Source organism: Mytilus californianus, unplaced genomic scaffold, assembly GCF_021869535.1.
Source record: "Mytilus californianus isolate M0D057914Y unplaced genomic scaffold, xbMytCali1.0.p SCAF_2, whole genome shotgun sequence".
NCBI lineage: Eukaryota > Metazoa > Mollusca > Bivalvia > Mytilida > Mytilidae > Mytilus > Mytilus californianus.
The window spans coordinates 43,749,669-43,770,743 of NW_026262668.1; the positions used below are offsets into that span (position 1 = coordinate 43,749,669).

The following is a 21,075-nucleotide window of genomic DNA, read 5'->3' on the forward strand; positions in this document are numbered from 1 at the left end:
AAATGTTTGGATTGTTGAAGACTAATTAATGATGGCACCCAGGGGCGGATCCAGCCATTTTTAAAAGGGGATGCCAACCCAGGATAAGTGGGGGGGGGGGGGGTCATATCTCTTTATTATAAAGCATTGATCATAAAAAGGAGGGTTCCAACCACTGACCCCCCCAAAAAGAGGGGTTCCTAAATATGCAATCTGTATTTTTGTATGTTAAGCGTGTCCGGTCGTCGGGTTTCTAATCCAGACCCACCTATCCCTCAGTGTGTTCGAATTTGAATGTTTGTTAAGTGTTGAGAAGAGCGGGGGGAGCTTTTTTGATAAAACCGTAACATATAAAATATATTTATGCTTACCTTCATGAAACTGATACTTGTAAGTACTTTGGGTTATAAACATTGCCTTTATCTTTAGTCTCTTCTACCAATTCAAACGCCTGACTCAAAATGTCGTCCGCCTTATACCCGTCCATATTGACAACTGCATACAAGGGATCACAAGGAGCATTTTTTTTTGTAATAAGAATGAACGATACGATCAACCTTGAACTGCTGATCCATATTAGCACATGGATTTAACGGGAATATACAAAACGGCAACTTTGACATTTGTAAAATCTACTCACTTGTCAAAGTAAGGTTACTAGTGGGGTTTCATCTAAAAAAAAATATTCTGTTTTCTTATTAATCATGGTTTGATATTGTCAATAAAATGCTATCAGTTCTTTTTCATTTAATATTCAATGTAAACAAATATAGGGTTTAGCATCGGGTGTAAGTTAGTTATACACTTCGGGATATGGTGTGTCTGGATAAGAAACCCCTCCGGCCTCCGGTCGTCGGGGTTTCTTACCCAGACACACCTATCCCTCAGTGTATAACTATTACAGAACCTCCAAATGTTAAGGTGGAGATACCACCTTTGAAGGATTCTAGGGAGGGTGACATGCAAATTGTTTCTGGGAGATCGTTCCAGACAGCAATAGTACTTGGGAAAAAAGATGATTTAAAAAAGTCTTTATTTGTATATATATGTCGTAATTTATGTAGGCCTCTAGTTCGCCTGTCAGATTGTGTCAGCCGAGGACGTCATTATAGTGACTTCGACCAACCCTCAATTAATCTTATAAATCAAGACAAGCTTAGCTTTTGTTCTACGGGATTGCAAGTTTTCCCATTTTAGTTTGATTAACATACCAGTGACAGCGCATGGTGATCTATCGGTGTAGTCATTAAAAACATATCTTGCTGCCTTACGCTGTATCTGCTCAATTTGGTTTATTTGGCTTTGTTTGTGCGGATCCCAAACTGGTGAGGAGTACTCGACGGTCGGACGCACAAGTGATGTGTACGTAAGGTTTTTAACCATGTGTTTTGAAGATTGAAGATACTGAGAAACAGTTGGTGCCAAACTCTTTAGAAAATCCCTCTTCTAATGAGACTAAAGGGGAGTTGGGTCAGCCAACAGTGGGCTCATTCACGACGAGCTGCCCTGATTTCCCTTCGTCAACAACATCTGACACTGTCAATACAATGTCTTAGCGACTTACAGACTTAATTTTACTACTAGTATTGGAAGTAGACCATGAAACATCTGCAAAATAAATTAAAGACTTATATAAACCCATATGATGATAAACTTGACAGCAAAGATGCACAAAGGAGAATTAAGACCAAGTAAGTTATAAAAAGACGCTTAGCATGCATTTGAAAAGACTAGAAAGCAAAATTTCTCAGAATGAAAGAAAGATTCATAAAGTGTAAGTGTTGACTAGAATTTCACTGAAATCCCATATAGACCTGTTGGAGGATGCTGTTAAATTTGACGAAAAGCTGCAACCCTATCTAGCCACTGAGAAGTGCTACACTGTTTATATAAAAGCAGCACATAATCAGTAACAAAAAAGGCTGTTAACTTGTAAATTTTTAAACAGCAGTGATTTCGAAAGTTAAAATATTATCAGATTTCTGAAGAAAATAGAAACTACACGAAAGAAAAGAGAAAACTGCACTTCCATTAGACCAGTTCATCAAGCCCTTACAAAGAAATTAAACATGCTCCCACTCTTTCACTCCCTCTCAAAACTTGCTTCTTTGCATACCACTTTTGATGTTTACCCCGGCTCATCCTCTTAATTCGTCCTTTTGTCTCTATAGAACATACATCTTTACAAACACTCTAAATGTTTACCCTTATCCTCTCAATTCTTCCTTTTTCTCCCTCCCTCCATTTCTCTCTAATCCATACTAACCATAACCATCTATAAATGTCTCCTCTTTGAGTTAAGATTCCCCTATGTAAAGTGTGTTAGCTGGTGAAAAGATTTTTAAGCATGAAGTACCGGGCATGGAAGAATAAATATTTCAACACCGAAAAGAAGATCAAAACTTTTTGACATGAAACATGGAAATTTTTGTTAGTATTGAGCCAATTTTGAAGATGTAGTTTTTATTTTCAATATTAAATGGTTATCCTAGCATATCTTGAAATCTAAGGTAACAGCCAAAGTTACAATAAGCCAAAATGTGTGATGTAAATTTTACAAAAAGAAATTATCATTGGATAACCATTATGCAGCCAAAATGTGTATTCAAGTGAAAGGTGTTAAAAATACTGAAAACAATTTAAAAAAAAAATAGAAAAAAAGTAAGTCCTAAAGTAAAAATGGCCAAAAGTTTAAAAATGCCAAATGGTACACAAGTACCTGTCTGTTTGTACTAGCCAGCTGGCCTGTGGGTTATCTGGACTTTAAGGTGCTAGTTCACCAAGACAAATGCCCGCAGTATGACACCTGCCTCTTCCTTTGGGAGTACCAGTTGTAAAGTCTCTGATTTGACTTTGGCATGGCTTAAACAGCCAACTTTTTAAAATGTTAAAATGAAGGTAATTAAAATCTTGATAATGAGGTAAAATATCTTATTTAAAATTTTGATAAAACAATAAAATCTCACCAATTAAAATTCTGTAAAAAATGTAAAATATAAAACTAGTAAAACATTATGACTTAAAACAATAAAATTTAATACCCATTCGAAATTTTGATAAAACAGTGAAATACCCCCTAATTAAAATTTGAATAAAACAATAAAACATCCCCTATTAAAATTTGGATAAAAACAGTAAAACTCCACCCAGTTAAAATTTGATAAAAACAGTAAAATTCCACACAGTTAAAATTTGATAAAAACAGTAAAATTTCCCATTAAAATTTGTTAAAAAATAAAACATCACCAGATAAAAAACATTAAAACTTACCAGCCAGTTAAATAAGTTAAAAACAGTAAAATTTACCGTTAAAATTTGATAAAAACAGTAAAACTACCCTCGGTTAATATTTGATAAAAACAGTAAAACATCCCCAATTAAAATTTGATAAAAACAGTAAAACATCCCCAATTAAAATTTGGTAAAAACAGTAAAACATCCCCAATTAAAATTTGATAAAAACAGTAAAACATCCCCAATTAAAATTTGGTAAAATCAGTAAAACATTCAAAGTTAAAATTTGATAAAAACAGTAAAACATCCCCAATTAAAATTTGATAAAAACAGTAAAATATCCCCAATTAAAGTTTGATAAAAACTGTAAAACTCCCCCCGGTTAAAATTTGATAAAAACATTAAAACATCCCCAGTTAAAATTGGATAAAAACAGTATAACATCCCCAGTTAAAATTTGATAAAACAGCTAAAACATCCCCAATTAAAATTTGACAAAAACAGTAAACATCCCCAACTAAAATTTGATAAAAACAGTAAAACATCCCCAATTAAAATTTGATAAAAACTGTAAAACTCCCCCCAGTTAAAATTTGATCAGTAAAACATCCCCAGTTAAAATTTGATAAAAACAGTAAACATCCCCAGTTAAAATTTGATTAAAACAGTAAAACATCCCCAGTTAAAATTTAATAAAAACAGTAAAACATCCCCAATTAAAATTTGATAAAAACTGTAAAACTCCCCCCGTTAAAATTTAATCAGTAAAATATCCCCAATTAAAATTTGATAAAAACAGTAAAATATCCCCAATTAAAACTCCCCCCCGGTTAAAATTTGATAAAAACAGTAAAATATCCCCAATCAAAACTCCCCCCGGTTAAAATTTGATAAAAAGAGTAAACACATCCCCAATTAAAATTTGATAAAAACAGTAAACATCCCCAATTAAAATTTGATAGAAACAGTAAACATCCCCAATTAAAATTTGATAAAAACAGTAAAACATCCCCAAATAAATTTGATAAAAACTGTAAAACTCCCCCCGGTTAAAATTTCATAACAGCTAAAATATCCCCAATTAAAATTTGATAAAAACAGTAACCCCCCGGTTAAAATTTGAAAAAAACAGTTAAACATCCCCGGTTAAAATTAAAAAAAAACAGTTAAACATCCCCAGTTAAAATTTGATAAAAACAGTAAAACATCCCCAGTTAAAATTTGATAACAGTAAAATATCCCCAATTTAAATTTGATAAAAACAGTTACCCCCCCCCCCCCCCCCCCCCGGTTAAAATTTGATAAAAACAGTACCCCCCTGGTTAAAATTTGATAAAAACAGTAAAACATCCCAGGTTAAAATTTGATAAAAATAGTAAAACATCCCCAATTATAATTTGATAAAACAGTTAAAACATCTGCAGTTAAAATTGGATAAAAACAGTAAAACATCCCCAATTAAAATTTGATAAAAACAGTAAAACATCCCCAATTAAAATTTGATAAAACAGCTAAAACATCCCCCAGTTAAAATTGGATAAAAACAGTAAAACATACCCAGTTAAAATTTGATAAAAGCAGTAAAACTCCCACGGGTTAAAATTTGATAAAAGCAGTAAAACTCCCATGGGTTAAAATTTGATAAAAACAGTAAAACATCCCCAAATAAAATTTGATAAAAACAGTAAAATATCCCCAATTAAAATTTGATAAAAACAGTAAAATATCCCCAATTAAAATTTGATAAAAACAGTAAAATATCCCCAATTAAAATTTGATAAAAACTGTAAAACTCCCCCCGGTTAAAATTTGATAAAAACAGTAAAACATCCCCTATTAAAATTTGATAAAAACAGTAAAATATCCCCAATTAAAACTCCCCCCAGTTAAAATTTGATAAAAACAGTGAAACATCCCCAATTGAAATTTGATAAAAACAGTAAAATATTCCCAATTAAAATTTGATAAAAACAGTAAAATATCCCCAATTAAAACTCCCTCCGGTTAAAATTTGATAAAAACAGTAAAACGTCCCCAATTAAAATTTGATAAAAACAGTAAAATATCCCCAATTAAAACTCCCCCGGTTAAAATTTGATAAAAACAGTAAAACATCCCCAGTTAAAATTTGATAAAAACAAATAAAAGCATGTTACAGAGCTTCACATGCTGACTGAGCCACCTCACTCTCAGTCTGTACCAGGAATAGCAGATACTTGGTACGGTAGATAAAATATCTACAAAATATTTTTGACTGAGCCGCCTCACTCTCAGCCAGACCGAGCCACCTCACTCTCAGTCAAACTGAGCCGCCTCACTCTCAGTTTGTACCAGTAAACGTGGATACTTGGTACGTATGGTAGGGGACGTTACTATAACCAGAGCAGAGGTATAGCATCTGTGAACCCTAAACACAGAGAGCGGCTTAACTTCCCATACGTGTATACAAGTATCCAATGCTTAATGATATTTAACGTTAAGTTTTTCATGTCAGTCTCTGAAAATAACTAATAAAATCTAACTACTAGAGAATCTACAGCAATAATAACATAACAAATCTTGATTCTAAGTTTCCTGTTGTGAGAAATGATATTATTATCTATAAAAGTTCAGATTTACTAAGTCAGTCTAGGTTTGATATTCTTGAAGGTTATCATAAGGATTGAAGATGTGGCTTTTGTGAACACACAGTGTGACAGTAACTTACAAATAGAGTAAAACCAGATTTAAAAATGTCATAATGCAGCCTTTAACAATAAACGATTATAACTATAATACTGGTAGTACCTAATGGTATTCAAATGTTATATGACTATAATATCTTTTGTATTGAAATCCATGATAAGCTATAATTTATTCATTATCTTTTATCTTTGGGCTTTAGGGACAGTTGTCTCATTAACAATCTTACCACATTTCCTTATCTTTATATGACTGAGAGTTAACTGTAATTTTCTGTGTTAACCCTTTGAATTATACTTTCAGACTAAGAAATAAACAAAAGGCACCTTGTATGGAATTTCTCAAAGAACATCTATCAAGAATAAGAATATAAGAATTAATTCTGTAATAATTAAGAGTCATGAAAAAAAGAAAGAAAGTCAATCTTTTATGTTGTTTTTATAAATTCAAGATAGAAAACATATTTTTATAATTCATTTAATGAACACACATTCTTCATTTCATACACAGAATTTATTGTCTTAAACAAATTCTCCTGAATTCTACATAAGACAGTACAAGTTCTTCAAGTCTTTAAATGCAAACAAATTTTTGTCACATCCAATTTTTTGCCTTGTAATGTCTTAATTCATATGAAAAATATGACATTCAAGTCATACAAATGCTAGTCACATTACAACCATGGTCTTTGAAATAACAATTAAATATCAATTATTGTCTGGTGACTGTTAAGTCGTCAGTTTGTTTTCGATCTATGAGTTTGATTGTCCCTCTGGTATCTTTCGTCCCTCTTTTAAGTCAATAATACAATTCACTTTATTCAGAGATGAAGTCTTGACCACTGTGATTCCTCTTCAAACAAAATAGCTTGTTCTGAACTTTTCTCAACATACCAAAAGCTTGTTCTGAACTTTTCTCAACATACTGAAAAGTAAAAACAACATTTATAATCTAAAGTATGGTGCTTGTTGGAGTTTAATCAGCTTTAAATCAAACAAATTGTAAAATAAAAATCTTAATGTCTGATAAATGCAAAAGGGGAGGTAATATACATAGGAAATAGACAATTAAAACAAGGATTTGTATATTCAAATCCTTAGACAAAATGAAAATTATTTTCTAAAAAAAATTACACAATCCAATAGATATCTGTTGCCTCAAATTTCAATAAGGAGGAAAGGTTGATTTCCCTGTACCTGTGTATGGCTGTTTTTATATTATTCAATTTTAAGATATCTTATAAAGTTAAAGGGACACTAGCTACGAGATATATAAAAAATCTAATATATGATTTTTTTTGTTCAATCATTACTGAAAGTGAAATAGTTCAATTTTATCATAATAAGCTAAGAAACATTGATGATCAATTATTCACTTGCAAGTGAATAATTCGACCTCATTGAATCTGTATTCATGTGAACTTTAATTTAACCCCTTAGCTAGAGATGGATAACACGTGAATTGTATGTGTAAAGTTATTTAAAGGAAAAGAATGTCAACATTGAAAGTGAAACAAAGGTAAATCATTTGATTGACTGATCCGATCCACACAAAAAAACATTCTTATACAGGTAACCGTAAAACGAGGATAAACATATATTTTTAATCTATCATATGAAATTAAACAGACCTAGAAAAATCCAATAGCACGAGTTCGCTAAATCTATTTATATCTTTATTTATGTTTACATCGCTTATATGGTCATCAGATGACTTTGGAGGTCAACTCGATAGTTAATTAGATGGCGTCTAGACTAAAATTCACACGAAACGAAGCTACCTGTTATCATGCCCATGTCCTGTTAACTGTTTATTTTAGACTTTTAATAGTTTGGATAAATGTTTTACATTGTTATAAATCAAATATGAGAGTTTGAGTCAAATCGGTGAACATGAATTTGACAGCTAGTGCCCCTTTAAATATATATCTAGTAATCTTAATGAGATATATTATCTTATTCAACTTGAAGGTTATACAATTACTGATACGCTTTATAAGATATCTTGCTAACTTTAAACAAATACTTTGAGATAACTCATATATATATTGTATGAGATATTGTGTCTACTTTATGAGATATCTTGTAATTAGTTCAGAAGATATCTTTAAAAGTATATGAGATATATAATTTACTTTATAATATATCTGCATGATTTCATGTACAAAATATCTTTTTAGTTTAAGATATCTCAATTAGTTTATTATATATCTTATCTAATATATAATAAGACATCTTGAATACATGTACATGAAATATTTCATCAAGTGAGGATATATTTTTAACTTCAAATTAAATAAGATATCACATAAAGAACACTACATATCTGATTTACTTTGCAAGATATATTATTCAATTTATAAGATATAGTTTAGAATTTACAAGATATCTTGTTCAGTTTATAAGATATATTTTATTTAGTTTATAGAATCATAATCTTTAAAACAAAAGAATATATAAGTTATCAGTTAAGGTAAACATGATATCTTTTTTACTCAATAAGATATCTTAAGACGTAAAAATAGATATTTGATAAACTTAATAAGATATCTCATTTAATATATAGGATATCTTATCTAATTTATAAGATATCTCAATTAGTTTATACAACATATTATCTAGTTTATAAGATATTTTTTAAACTTTATTAATCTTGAAATTTGAATAAATATCTCATTGGTTATTGTCTATAATATTTGTTTTTCGTTTTTTGTTTTGAACATAGTTTACAATGACCACATCTTCTTACTTCTTATATTGATAAATATATATCAGAGGACTATCTATTCGTTTATATAAACATTAAAAAGCACTACATTTATATAAAAGATTTTTTTTTAAATAAATAACAGTTAATATCATGGAAAGGAGCATTGCATGCTGATGGAAATTTCGACACACTGGTCAGATATTGTTTCGATTGGTCCTTGCTGATTTTAGTCATAAATTGTAACTTGTACCAATACAGAAAAGGGTCCGCAATCAGAGGTGCACAGTTAGTCCCCATAGGAATTCCAATAACCTGACGATATATGAAATCTCCATCGTAAATTTGTTTCATTTCGAAAATTACAATTTGTTTTTAAAAAGTCAAGGATTAATTTTTCATATTTTTTTTAAATTAATCCTCAGAAACATTGTGATTTTGCAACAGGTAAATTTTGCGCAAATGTAGGACGAATTCGTGCAAACGTAACACGAAAATAATGTATTGACTGAGTGAAGTCCTTAATCTATATATTACAAATGTAAATATTGTAAGTTTGAAATTGATATTGACTCCATGTTACTATTTTTAGTAACATGGAGTCAAAATCATTTCTAAACCATATGTAATATTATACAATTACTGTCTTTTGATGAGGTAAATATGCGGTTTTATTGACTTTTGAAAAACTGATATTCACTGAGGCCGACGGCCGAAGTGAATATCAGTTTTTCAAAGACAATTAAACCACATATTTACCGAAACAAAAGACAGTAATTGTTTTATTCCATATTCCGAGAGAAAACAATGTATTTAATGACAAATATTTACCCAAACCAATTGTACATCAAACATTTGACCATAACGTTACATGTAAAAGCGCGTGACGTTTAGAGCGGTGAATAACACTTTTCTCCAGGTGAATATGCTTTTTTATTTAAAATCCAATTCATATAGAGAAACCTACTAAAATAATACTAATATGAAATAAAATCTTTTATTATACTTCACGTTAAAATGCCATATTTTGATTGGCTAATACGAGGGTGTTAATTTACTCTATTACCCTTCATGGAGATGCTTAATCAAGTGTGCGCTTTATTAAATACGACTCTATCCTATGGCAAATACTCTATTACCCTTCACGGAGACGCTTGATCAAGTGTGCGCTTTATTAAATACGGATGGTTGTTATGTACAAGACGTCATAGTTTATTACTTTGAATTTGAAATTTAATCGACAGTAATAACAGAACATTCAGTATAATGAATTAAATAACACATATCTGAGAGGGTGATAGAGCAGATTGTTTCCCCTCGAAAAGACATTGTCAACCTTGGCTTCGCCTCAGTTGACAATGTTTTCTCGGGGTAACAATCTGCTCTATCACCCTCTCAGCTATGTGTTATTTATATAATGTCTTTATATATTAAAAACAAAATGTCTTTCAGGGCATAATTAATTTAATTGTTGTTAAAGCAATTTTGTAAAATATTGAAAATTTTACAAGTTATATTTTTAGTGGAATTTTTAAATGAAGGACATCTTTAATCAAATGTATTTATTTGAATCTACCAAAAACTTGTTCACAGTAATGATTATTTCCAACATATTTTTTTCTAAAGAATATTAGTTTTAAAAATATTTGAGATAAAAAACTATAATTTGACAAAACAGAAATGTTTTGAGCCCAGTGAGTGAGTGTGTCTCACCCAATATTGCTTCTGTCAGTGTAAAAGTGTAACGTTGACAAAAAAAGTGAGTCCATTTATCAGTAAAATACAGAATTTTATAAACAAGAGTGGACACGCTGAAATGTCTCGCCTTCTTTACTAACCATTGATATTATGTTGATAGTCCTATATGAAAGCTTTACTACAACTATTACATAAACTTAACATGATCCAAGAAAATGAAGTCAAGGTCATATAAACCAAACAAGAAATACATGTACACCTTACAATCATTCAATACACTAAATATAGTTGACCTATTGCTTATAGTTTCTAAGAAACAGACTTAACCAAGAAAACTAAACATTGACCAATGAATCGTGAAAATGAGGTCAAAGTCAGATGAACCATGCCAGGCAGACATGAACAGCTTACAATCCTTCCATACAACAAATATAGCTGACCTATTGCTTATAGTTTAAGAAAAACAGACTGAAACACATAAACTTAACACTGAGCAATGAACTGTGAAAATGAGGTCAAGGTCAAATAAAACCTGCGAGACTGACATGTACATCATAGAATATTTCCATACACCAAATATAGTTGACTTATTGCATAATAGTATAAGAAAAAAGACCAAAACTCAAAAACTTAACTTTGACCACTGAACCATGAAAATGAGGTCAAAGTCAGATGACACCTGGCAGTTGGACATGTACACCTTACAATCATTCCATACACCAAATATAGTAGACCTATTGGATAAAGTATAAGAAAAACGGACCAAAACACAAAAACTTAACTATAACCACTGAACCATGAAAATGAGGTCAAGGTCAGATGACACCTGCCAGTTGGACATGTACACCTTACAATCATTCCATACACCAAATATAATAGACCTATTGCATACAGTATAAGAAAAACGGACCAAAACACAAAAACTTAACTATAACCACTGAACCATGAAAATGAGGTCAAGGTCAGATGACACCTGCCAGTTGGACATGTACACCTTACAATCATTCCATACACCAAATATAATAGACCTATTGCATACAGTATAAGAAAAACAGACCAAAACACAAAAACTTAACTATAACCACTGAACCATGAAAATGAGGTCAAGGTCAGATGACACCTGCCAGTTGGACATGTACACCTTACAGTCCTTCCATACACCAAATATACTAGACCTATTGCTTATAGTATCTGAGATATGGACTTGACCACGAAAACTTAACCTTGTTCACTGATCCATGAAATGAGGTCGAGGTCAAGTGAAAACTGTCTGACAGGCATGAGGACCTTACAAGGTACGCACATACTAAATATAGTTATCCTATTACTTATAATAAGAGAGAATTTAACATTACAAATAATCTGAACTTTTTTTTCAAGTAGTCACTGAACCATGAAAATGAGGTCAAGGAAATTGGACATGTGACTGACGGAAACTTCGTAACATGAGGCATCCATATACAAAGTATGAAGCATCCAGGTCTTCCACCTTCTAAAATATAAAGCTTTTAAGAAGTTAGCTAACGCCGCCGCCGCCGCCGCCGCCGGATCGCTATCCCTATGTCGAGCTTTCTGCGACAAAAGTCGCAGGCTCGACAAAAATTAAGATTTTTCTTAAGAAGCAATTGATGGTTTTGAATATAAGCTTCTGTTCAAGATTCATCAATATCCATGAAGTTTACAAATTTATCATTTCAAAAAAGTTTAATCCCAGATGGTCTGTAAATGTAACTAAAAAATGAAGTCCATAAATCAGAAAAATACTAAAAATTATCAAAATATATTTTCAAAAGTTTGCTTCAGACATTATCTCTTAATCATTCTGCCAGAGTTTCATAAACTCTATGAAGGTTTGATAAAGTAATTGGTGTGTAACAAACTTTAACCCCATACTGTATTTATTTGTTAAATGTAAAAAAAAAAAAAAAGAGTCTATTTATCATTTGAATATGGCAAAATGAAAATAAATATTATCAAAATTTTGCTCTGAATACTGTATTTCTGTCACAACTAAGCTTTTGTCCAATTTTCCTAAAATTCCATGAAAGTTTGACAAAGTTATTGAAGACTGAAAAACTTGAACCTCATATTAAATCTGAATGTTACTGTAAAAAAGTCCATCAATCAGTAAAATATGGAAAAATGAAAAAAAATATTTTCTAAATTTTGCACTGGTTATACTGTATTTTGGTCATAAACAATTAGACGAGTGACATTAACCATAAAATTTTATTTTTAATGCACCCACCTAACATACGGCTAAATCATATACCATTTGAAAGCACATCATCTGTACTACCTTTTTTGCCCGGTCGTCAAAAATTCTTATGGTGCAGTTTCCGTCAAATCACAACAAAAGGTCAAGGGCGGACAACTTTTAATTTTACAAGAAGTCCGCATTTATGCATATTCTGTCTTCTGAATAACGATATTCTGTATGTACATATGGAAATCTCTTAGAACAGATGTTAATAGTAACTTATCAAAAGCACTTTGAAATATTAGTGTCGGATTTTTAATAAATAGCGCTGTTTTTCAGAAATTCCGATGAAAATGACAAAAATACATGGATATCAAATTTTATGTCTGTGATTCAACTATTATTCACCATAAAACCATATAACATATTTTATTTAGTGCTAAGGATGTTTTTGACATCATTAAATTACTGCAATTACTTTTCTTGATGATTAAACAGCCAATTTTAACAACCATGCAGTTGGCCAAAATACCGCCATCTGCAAAAAGATAGCTTTTTCAGCTTTTCCTTTGTTAAAACAATTGGGTGTAGTCGATATTATGTTGAAAATCACAAATTTTAAAAGTGCAAAGATGTTAAAGGATAGAATATACAGGAAATTCATGCATTTGGAGAAAAGTTTGGGAGCGAAACTTTGATATCTCAATATTTCAATATTTGTATGTTTTCTTGGTTGCTTATACTGCATCTTGCTTGATTGAGGAAGCGAAAACTATTATAAGCTAGCCACTGAAATGTTCTTCATGTCTGGCCAAGATATTTAATCCTGTCAAACTACGTAATTTCTTGTAAATAAATTGAGACTCTCGCAATTATATTTACTTACATTAATTTTTGAATTGGGAAATCTAGCAATTCGCAAAAAACAATACATACATTTCCATTAATCAATTTTACTCATATAAATACATTTTAATATAAAGATGATTGATTGATTGTTGGTGTTTGACGCAATTTTTGGTTTAGCACTTTTGGCTACTTAAGTATTTTGCGGCAATCAGTTTTGAATGGTTAAGGCCCATGGAATGCCCAAGGAACCACCGACCTTTGGCAGGAAAAGTGGCAATCCCCATCAACAATATATTAGTTATAGCTATTAGTATCAAGGACGAAGTTACTGTGTAGGTGTCACAACACATATCTACCAATCAGCATTGATCACCTTTTGTAAAAGTAGGCAACCTCTTACAAAACAAAGCAGTTTTAATATTGATGTTTACTTCAGCTGAATGTTACAAGTAAAGTTGCTTAATAGAAACAGAAAATATAAATGCATTTGAACCACTTTTATTTCAAATCTAATTGGCCATGATTTTGCATTTAAATTTCAATGTAGATGTGTCACATAATATTTACATTTTAGGCATTTAAAAAAGAGAGCACTATTTTAGTAGATAATCTATAAAGCATTGGTTGAACATTGGTATATAAAAGATAGTACATGTATATTAAGAATACATATGGCTAGAATGAAGTTATTTTATTCTAAAATATCTATACTATTGTGAGAAATGAAAAAAAATTGTGGTTGAATTTATCCAGGTTTTTAATTGGTTTTATGTCATCTGATCTTAAATTATGTTCGTGGATATTTATTGTGCACTGAGCCCTCTGTTGTTGATCTGACAGAAACTTTTGGCGATTTTTTCACTTTATTGTCATATTTTTCGGTTCAAGTTTCTAATGGTGCGAAGATCTCACAACAATAATAAGTGATATAAGTTGACATGAAAAAATAAACCGTACAAAATGTTATGTATAAGTGTTAAAAACATGGGTTAAAACAATCGGACTTAAATTCATATCAATCATTATTCGCCTGCTAATATATCGCATGAGAATAACGAAATCAGAGAACTACATTTTTATAAGATTAGGGTTAACTTAATGAGATAGCTTGAAAGCAAGTATGTTCTGGTAAATTTAAAGCGATTACTGTTTTAGCGCTATTTGAATATGTGTATAATTATGAAACAAATCCTTTCACGTATAACCTCCATATGTGCACTTTGAACTTCCATAATTCTACCAAGCAATGTCGGAGGAATATTGCTCATTACAATTTTGAGACTAACATATGGATATGTGAATGGAAATAACAAAAGAAAAAAGGACGTAGGGACAAGATGATTCATACATTTCCGCTATATCATATAAAGATAGATAGAGATGGAGAGAGAACAACGAGCTCTATGACAACTGTTTTCCAATCGTTTTTTGTGTTTCAGCTTTTGGATTTGTCATTTGATAAGAGACTTTCCGTTTTGAATTTTTACTTGGAGTTCGGTAATTTATGTTGTTTTTTCTAATTTTGTTTTTGCATCAATATCTGAGTTGTAAGTTCTGTTGTCTTTTTTCGCTCAGCTTTGAAATTTATGGTTTTCTTTTCTTTGATTGAAAAAAGGGATAAGATAATAAGGAGGCAGTCTCAAACCATAGTCGAAGAAAAACAGATAACAGCATGACCATGGCGAAAATGTAGGACAGACAAACAAATCTTCTTAAAACACTATACCGAATTGTGTGAACACTACATAAACCAGTATGGTGATTACAGTTGTTCATGAAGGTTTTTCAATCTTAATTAATCTGAATTATTAATTTTCAGTCATATTGAATAAAACAACTAACAAAGGATATAATAATGGGCTAACATTAAAAAGAATTCGCCGGATTTGACATCGAAAAGCGCATGGTACAGTCAGTTTTTATTCGAACATTGAACGAGAATAATCTTCGTAACATGTCTTTCCACATCGGAAAACTAATTTTTACCAAATATACTTCTTTTGTTCCTTAAAGTTCTTCCATTACCCCTTTTTTTTTAATATGATTGATCATTATCTGCCGATATTAGCAATATTATCTAGCAAAAAAAAAAGGAAAATGACCCCCATTTGCAGATGGTGTTTTTTTGGGCAACTACAAAAGCTTCATTAGAAGGCTGCAACTGGACCTACATCATATTAATTGCAGTTTAAAATGATGAAAAAATTCCCTCAGTCTATAAACAATAAATCTATTCTATTTTTGACATACAAATATTCAAATTTCAGAAAACATTTAGATTTTATTGCAGTTTTATCATTTTTGGAAGTTTTTTCAAGAAATTCAATTTTCTGTTGATATAGCGCAATCAACATTTAAGTTTGCACATGATTTGAAATCAGGGTAATTTGTTTTATAAGGTTTAGATAATTTTTAGGAAAAAAATACCATACAAGTACCAGAAAATGGCATTTTGTGAAATTCTAGCAAACTTTTGGAATGTTCAGTTTTGACCTTTGACCTTGATTTAACGAATATTGCACCGTACGAATTATTGACGACCGAGCAAAAATGAAAGTACAGGTAATAAGCTTTCGAATGATATATAATATAGCCGTATGTTAGGTGGGTGCATTAAAGTCGTTAACTAAGCGTCTTTTTGAAAATTGTCACTCGCCTAAATCTTCTGTCTAAATTTCCTAAAATTCCATGAAGATTTGACAGAGTTATTGATGCATAAAAAATCTTTTACCATAAACTGAACCTAAATGTTGACACCACCTAGGGCATCCTAGCTACCAGTATGTCTCGCTTTGAGTATTTTTGACAAAATTATTCAAGTTTTGAATCTTTATAATTAAAGACTGTACTAAAATATTGACTGCAATTAAGCTATGCCAATATTCATTTAGTAAAATAAATTCAATGGAGTGTATGGCGTACGGAAAGGGTCAAAAGTAAAAAGAGGTGCATAAGCTATAAAATATAGCTTATGCTGCTTTGTAGCATAAGCTATATTTGACGTCCCAAAAGGGTCAATATATATTTGTCTGGTTATGCTGCAGTTTTATCGCATATGCTATATCACAAACATTGACTATGCTATATTTTTAAATTGTAGCATATGCTGTACTATTTCAAACACATCATTAAAGGGTCAAAACTCGAAAATAGCATAGGCTGTATAATTTATTTTGATTAGACTGTATATCTTACTGTTGGAAGGCGTGTTTAACGAATCTAGTCAATTATCATCACTAAAGTATCCGCCCTTTTTATCAGTACTTATAGAAATGAAATGTATAATGCGATAATTTGAAAACAAAAAAAAACTTTTTTAATGACCAAGTCCGAGTTTATTGAAAAACAAATCATTTTTTAATATTATTACATTTTATATATTCATATGTTTTGCCTGGTATATTAGTGGATTTTATCACACTGGCACCGGGTAATTTTAAAACAAGTGGAATGGAAACGCGGCATACATGAACAATAATTTTCTTATATCATCTCTGTCTCGGGTGATGTATTAATTATGTACCCAGCAGAGCCTTTTCGCTAACAAATATTCACATGTACGTCCCTGTCGTGGCAATTAAGGGCATATCCAACAGTTTATTTCTGACGGTGAGAATTTTTCACTTTAAGATATATAGGCTATTTTTTACCTGCTTAAATCAAATATGTAATAAAAAATATACCTTCATGTGCTACTTTTTGAGTAAAATGAGGTCAAAATTTCAGATATTTGCTCAAAATTCGGATTTGTGGACGTATTTTTCCTCCCGACAAATGTGCATAACTTTTTTGTTTTAAAAGATAAACAGATAAACACAAGCTGTTTTTTTGTTAATTTATTTATAAGTTCTCTTTTATACAAGTATCCTATAAATTTATGAAATATTTTGTTTAGAAATAACTAAAAGGACAAGCTAGGTACGATAAGCATCAGAGAACGGCCCCCGATTTCGATTCAAATTAAAAGTGATATGCCATAAATTATAGTACTATATTTTTAAAGTTTAAAACCTATATTTTTGTAAACATCAATAGATTTGTCAACTTTAGCTGATATTATTCATGCTTTGTTGCTGTAAACACCTCAAGATTCGCGAAAACGGCAGATAAATGGCAGTTTCCAAATCTTTTTCTGCATTTTAAACTATGAGCGTACCTACGGCCCACGATAATATTTAAACCTAACATTCCTTGAATATAAATGTTGATGTAGTTCAAATACCTTAGTGGGCCGTAGGTACGCTCATAGTTAAAAATTAAAAAAAGGTGAAAAAAAATCGTCAGTTTTCATTGAATCATCGAAATATTTAAACGAACTGCGGACCGGAGATGATTTCCGGTATTCGCTGGATTCGACAAAAAGACTTTTCTTCGTGCTAAAATGGCTAGTTTTTTACGACAAATTTTACATCTACGAGAAAGGAACACAGAATATTCCTGTATTTATTATTGTATGAATTTAAAGTGAGATTATAGCAGATTGTCGGGGTTTGACACAAATCGGAAGGAACTGTGACAAACTGCAGAGAAATTTTGGGAATGTAAATCACTAACTGAAACCAAAGTTATTAAATAACTGGTTCATCCTAAAATAGTTCCTTTTTGACTAAATTTCAATATTTGGAACACTGTGACACAGACGTTGATTGGCATGTCGAAGCATACATATGATATGTCTTTGTAGCGTAAAAACTGCACAGATTTGTTAAACATGTTATCCATGGAATGGTGTATTCTAAACAAAAACAAGTTTTGACTATAAATTCTATACTCAACAGATTGATAATGGCAATGAATGGTGTCAACATTAATTGTTAGTACAACATTACCCGTCAGAAACACGTATTTTGTTTTATAAATGACGAAATCGTGGCCCTGGAATCTATTAATCTCCGTTGACGCTTTTGTGAAAAGTCCTTTCTTTAACGTCCGCATTTCTTTCATGTATGGCATGCCAAGTTAACATTTTAGGCAATCATTACGAAAATAAATTACAGAACTACAGAACAGTAAATAATAACATACATTGTATCATACGACATAAGACGACACCATGTGATAATTTTAATTATTTAATTGTGAAACTGTAGCAGTAATAAAGATCAAACAAAACTATCCAACACTATTGCGAATTAATATTGTGTAATTTTTTTACCATGATGTTTATAAAAAAGAAGATGTGGTATGATTGCTAATGAGACAACTCTTGACAAGTGACCAAATGACACATAAATAATTTAACAACAATATGTCACCGTACGGCCTTCAACTATGAGTAAAGCCCATACCGCATAGTCAGCTATAAAAGTCCCGAAAATGACAAATGTAAAACAATTCAAACGAGAAAACTAACGGCATAGTTGATGTACAAAAAAATGAACGAAAAACAAATATGTAACACAGTAACAAACGACAACCACTGAATAACAGGCTCCTGACTTGGGACAGGCACATACATACAGAATGTGGCGGTGTTGAACATGTTAGCGGGATCCCCTAACCTGGGACAGTGGTGTAACAGTACAACATAAGAACGAACTATAACAAGAGTGCACACGCTGAAATGTCTCGCCTTCTTTACTAATCATTGATATTATGTTGATAGTCCTAAATATAAAGCTTTATTACAACTGTCACATAAACTTAACATTAACCAAGTAAACTAAATATTGACCAATGAACCATGAAAATGAGGTCAAGGTCAGATGAACCATGCTAGGCAGGCATGTACAGCTAACAATTCTTCCATACAACAAATATAGTTGACCTATTGCTTATAGTTTAAGAAAAACAGACGAAAACACAAAAACTTAACACTGAGCAATGAACCTTGAAAATGAGGTCAAGGTCAAATAAAACCTGCGTGACTGACATATAGATCATAAAATATTTCCATACACCAAATATAGTTGAACTATTGCATATAGTATTAGAAAAAAAGACCAAAACTCAAAAACTTAACTTTGACCACTGAACCATGAAAATGAGGTCAAGGTAAGATGACACCTGCCAGCTAGACAAGTACACCTTACAATCATTCCATACACCAAATATAGCTGACCTATTGCATGCAGTATTAGAAAAAAAGACCAAAACTCAAAAACTTAACTTTGACCACTGAACCATGAAAATGAGGTTAAGGTCAGATGACACCTGCCAGCTAGACATGTACACCTTACAATCATTCCATACACCAAATATAGTAGACCTATTGCATACAGTATAAGAAAAACAGACCAAAACACAAAAACTTAACTATAACCACTGAACCATGAAAATGAGGTCAAGGTCAGATGACACCTGCCAGTTGGACATGTACACCTTACAGTCCTTCCATACACCGAATATACTAGACCTATTGCTTATAGTATCTGAGATATGGACTTGACCACGAAAACTTAACCTTGTTCACTGATCCATGAAATGAGGTCGAGGTCAAGTGAAAACTGTCTGACGGGCATGAGGACCTTGCAAGGTACGCACATACCAAATATAGTTATCCTACTACTTATAATAAGAGAGAATTTAACATTACAAAAAATCTGAACTTTTTTTTCAAGTAGTCACTGAACCATGAAAATGAGGTCAAGGACATTGGACATGTGACTGACGGAAACTTCGTAACATGAGGCATCCATATACAAAGTATGAAGCATCCAGGTCTTCCATCTTCTAAAATATAAAGCTTTTAAGAAGTTAGCTAACGCCGCCGCCGCCGCCGTAGCCGCCGCCGCCGCCGCCGCCGGATCGCTATCCCTATGTCGAGCTTTCTGCGACAAAAGTCGCAGGCTCGACAAAAATCAGTTTAAAAAGGCTTAACTCATCAGATGGATACAAATAGAAATGCATCTAACAAAAACACAGAGTGGATTTGTTTGTATTTATTGTACTTATGATTTGTAATTGTCCCCCGCCTTCCCGCTGCTATTTTTCAACGACAAGGCGTGCAACTTCGTATTTCTTGTCTGAAAATTGTTCTCTACATTACTTTCCGTCATAAACATTCATGAAGTATTTGTCACTGGACGGTCAGAAAACAACATTCAATCATATCTCCTCTTAATTTGCAGTACTATAATGACTTTAAACATACTTAAATAAATAAAAATGGTTATTGTTTTAATCAGATATTCATACGTCAAAGAAAAGAAAAAAAAAAAACGCGAATATTGAATATCAAAGGAAAAAAATGCATCATAGTCAAAGATATCATGCTTGTAATTTTGTATGTGTGTTTCGTGTACAAAAGGTCGATTAAAAAAGTCATTAGATCATAAAAGGCCCAAGATTCCGGAACGTTTTGCCAAATACAGATCAGGTTATCTATTCCTGAATATAAAATTCGTAGTTTGTCAAACTAAGCATATCTCCAACACTCTTGTGTTTGCTATACGCAACAATTGGTGCTGTATTGAATATTTGTACACAATCTTCGTCTAACTGTAATAAATGCCCGTGTTTCATAATACGTTTCTTTATTTTACGTATATATGGATTATATTTAGTTATTAAAACTAATGGAATATTTTGTTTTTCTTTTGATTTGTTTTGTTGTAGTAATTCAGTACTGTCAATTGATAAAGCATCAGTAATACTATCATCTATTTCCGCGTTATCATAACCCCTATCTAATAATTTCACTTTGAAATTAGTTAGATTGTTTATTAATTTGTTATGGTCACTTGTGTTTCTAATTTGCCGTATTGCTTCACCTTTAATAAATCCTC

At 31.6% G+C, this 21,075-nt stretch overlaps 1 long non-coding RNA gene across 1 annotated transcript in view; it reads left to right on the plus strand.

The window, feature by feature from the left end:
- Nucleotides 1–20,157, plus strand: part of LOC127728012 (uncharacterized) — a 36,276-nt gene extending 16,119 nt beyond the window's left edge. The window contains exon 3 of the long non-coding RNA XR_007993967.1: nucleotides 19,783–20,157. This is a non-coding gene — a long non-coding RNA (uncharacterized LOC127728012). The remainder of the gene's footprint in view (nucleotides 1–19,782) is intronic.
- Nucleotides 20,158–21,075: the final 918 nt, after the last annotated feature.